Source organism: Eptatretus burgeri, chromosome 4, assembly GCF_056783735.1.
Source record: "Eptatretus burgeri isolate ZD-2024b chromosome 4, Ebu_testis_v1, whole genome shotgun sequence".
Taxonomy (NCBI): Eukaryota; Metazoa; Chordata; class Myxini; order Myxiniformes; family Myxinidae; genus Eptatretus; species Eptatretus burgeri.
In genome coordinates this window covers 7,598,101-7,601,709 of record NC_140964.1, presented here as the reverse complement: position 1 = coordinate 7,601,709, position 3,609 = coordinate 7,598,101, and the positions used below count along the sequence as shown (strand labels likewise).

The following is a 3,609-nucleotide window of genomic DNA, read 5'->3' as shown; positions in this document are numbered from 1 at the left end:
ATATAATTAATGGCCTTATTTAATTATATACTTGGCAAGGCGCGTCCACGGTCATCGCTCTCAATGGGGTCGAAACGTGTATCCTAAGTAACCTCGCTGGGGTCTGAAGCCACCATGTTTTTTGGCCTGCTCAACCAGGCCTTGACTTGCAACAGGCCACAATAATTTCTGAGCAATAAAGTATTTTTTTTCTTCACTTTCCTCACTCATATTATCAAATGCCTGTTCATCATAGCCACAAATCGTTGTATACATTGCTTTTGTAAGTCCTGTGGTTTTCAAATTAGGATCTTGGAGCGATTTAATTCATTATATGATACGATTTTCCACGATCTACTCTCACGGACTAATTAAAGTACATAATCGAAATATTATTTTGGTTTTGAGGATCAGATATCATCCGGACTAAAGAAGTGTCAAAACCTGTTGTGAAAGCTGATAATTTAAAGAAATAACGAGTCTTATAACGAAGCCGATATACCTATTTACTTAAACAAGCAAGGCTATGTTCCCTATTTCTCCATACATACAAGAAAATGTGAAATTTCCAAAGTACAGTATTAAACTTATCTTTTTCTTCTGTTTGGAGAATTATATTGAATGAATAAAAAATTTAAGAATGTGCCAAAATTAACCAACTTCATAGAGCTGTATGATTTAATGCATTCACTGCTTGACCTCCCACCCTGCCCCCCAGAGGAACTGCCTATCCACGATGTCTGCCAGATCTGTGTCTATATTTTCGGAGGTGCTCCACAAGGAATCAAAGCAAATCTGGTGAAAAACATGTTTTGAAATATAGTTGTTACGTTTGTGTGGACTGCAAACCGATGTACCACGTGAAGCATGCACAGACAAGCAGGCAACGTGGCGGATTATCTGCAATGTATATTTTATGGGCGAATAAACTTTGCGATTTCTCCAGGGTTGTTCTGCGTTAAAAAGCAACTCTTTTGTAGATAAAGTCATGATTTCAATGAATTCATTTAATTTATTTAACCGCTGCAGATGTAGTGAAGACCGGCTTTAAAGTTAAAGGGATCCTTTCTGGTATGCAGCCACAGCCTGGCCAACCGTTCCTTATCAACCATTTAATTGGAGTGCTTGCTCGAGTGCTTAAGCCAATTGCCGAGCGTCCTCCAGTCAATAACGGTACAGTTCGTGTCCCAATCGGTATGTATCGTCGGCAGTTGCTACAAGGTTGAGATGCATGATTTACAAAGGTTATATCTTCTTCCATGGTTTATCTTTGTGAGTATCAAATCAAAATATATTTGATAACACCTGATTTCCGAGCTGTTTGCCGTATTAACGTGTTTTCTAAATTACAGAGCCAAAATTTTTCCACCCGTCCAACCACACTGATTCCAATCTGCTGATTCTTGAAAAATTGCTGATATCGGCCAAGCACGAGGTGTGTGTGTTTTAGTTCCATTATGAGCCATAAAACAAATGGAATAAAAGAAAGAAAGAAAGAAAAAAAAGCACGAAATAAGCTTATTGGGTATGAACGGAGCATCATCAATAACAATTCCATATGTACATAAAGCATACATGCCTCCTGAATTCTAGGATGTAAAATCCATGTAATGAAATACTATAGCTTTACTTGCTTTTCTCCGTAATTTACCTCCTTTTACTCCACTGGACATATGTATTTGCGATCAGACTCGGAGCTTAGCAGCACTTTGAGTGGTGTATAACTAATACCTTTTTGCAGCTCGGTGTGATTTATTTACCGAGTTCATGTTCCCTTTGGTGCGCGACTTCGGAGGTCTTTGTTCATTAATATGATAATCACATCCGACCAGACATCAAATGAAAATTAGTCACAAATGCATCACTGAGATATATTTATTTTGATATAGTGTTCATTCATTCATCGTCATTGTCAACAAGTCAACAAACTCAAGTCTCAAGTCAAGTCTCACAAAATGTGCGACTCGATTCCAAGTCGCCGACTCGAGTCACCATCTCTGTTCATAATTATGATGTTGAAGGTGACGTGCTATGGCAGCCATGTTGAATTGAAGGAAAAACTTTGGACATCTCTGAAACCGCAAAACAAAAAAAAAATTGAAACTTGGCACACATCAGTTAGTCCCCATGGGGAATAACATATGATAACGATGATGTCATTAATTAGAGGCGTCAATATCCTTGTCCAATCAACACAATTTTTGTGGGTTATCTACGAGGAAATTTGTCGAGATAATTAAATAGATGTCATTGGTCATGTGGTCTGGCAGCCATATTATTTTGGAAAAACAAAACCTTGAAATTCTCCGGGAAAAAAGTTTTCGGAAAGAAAAAGTTTCAAAAAGAAAAAAAAACCCATGGGGGGGGGGAAGTTTGAGAACTATGATGTCATTGGTTATGTGGTGTGGCAGCCATATTGGTTTGAAGTAAAATCTTTCAACAATTCAGTCAAACTGCTTAACCTGTCGACATGGCTTTATATTTATGATCTACTATCCTTGGGGCATAACGTTTGATAATGATGACTTCATCGGGGAAGTGGTGTGGCAGCCATGTTGGATAGATAGAAAGACGAACTTTATCCAATCAAAGCGAAACTTCACATATGTGATGGACTACCCAGCTTGAGTCGGGTTTTAAATTTATTACATCATAGGTCACATGGTCGGTCAGCCTTATTAGATTGAAAAAAAAATCCTTTAAAAATCTTCTCCTCCGAAACCGATAAACAGATCGATGCGGAACTTTATACATATGATCAACTACCCATGCTAAATAGAGTTTGATAACTAAAATGTCATAGGTCACGTGGTCTGGCAGCCATGTTGGATTGAAGTTAAAACCTTTAAAAACTCTCTTCTCTCAAACCACTGAATCAATGGATGTGAAACATTAAGTTTGTCACAGACAATCCATGGGGATAAAAGTATGATAACGAAAACTGAAATGAAATGAAAAAACGTCATCCTTCACATGATCTGGCAGCCGCATTGGGTTGACCGAAAACCTTAAAAAAAAACTCCATCTCTTGAACCGCTTAATCGATCAACGTGAAAGGCCATAAATATTGTTGCGGGCCGGCTGGGTCGGGTGAGAAGACTACTAGGTGGGGGAATCAGCAGATTGAAAGTTACGTCGATTCCCACCAGACTCCCCAGAATTGTAGGCCGTCGCTCACGGATAATTCTGTGATGCGGCGGGTCGCTTAACTGACCGTGGACGCCAATAACTCAACTGCGTGACCACGAGTCCCGCCTGTGGAATCGGGTTACCTAATTAACACGCGGTTTAACCACCGGGGAACCACGCCCTCGGTACGCCTTGTCCGAACCGGATCACTCTCCCCGATCGGATGCAGCCGAGCGACACTGCCAAGGACGTACCAGCTGGAAGAAACGGACTGTTGGGAATAAAGACCTGGCTAAACCTGGATTCGAACCATGCTGGACCAATGAGGGAAAAGACAAAGGTGAACTGGGAACATTTCTACAACAATTATTTATTTACAGCAAGCGAGGAAAAGCATATGGCACAGCAAAGGTTTATTGGGTATATAACGCAGGGAAAGAGGAGAGAGGTGTGGGGGGTGCGACAATTTTACAAGCAACTTACCAAAGCAGACACAGTGCA

The 3,609-nt window shown here is 40.1% G+C and overlaps 1 long non-coding RNA gene across 2 annotated transcripts in view; it reads left to right on the top strand.

Annotated features, from left to right (window-relative positions):
• The window catches only part of LOC147027424 (uncharacterized), a 54,663-nt gene extending 53,742 nt beyond the window's left edge, over nt 1-921 (top strand). For both annotated transcript variants that reach the window (XR_015057036.1, XR_015057035.1), the window contains exon 3: nt 698-921. This is a non-coding gene — a long non-coding RNA (uncharacterized LOC147027424). The remainder of the gene's footprint in view (nt 1-697) is intronic.
• Nucleotides 922-3,609: the final 2,688 nt, after the last annotated feature.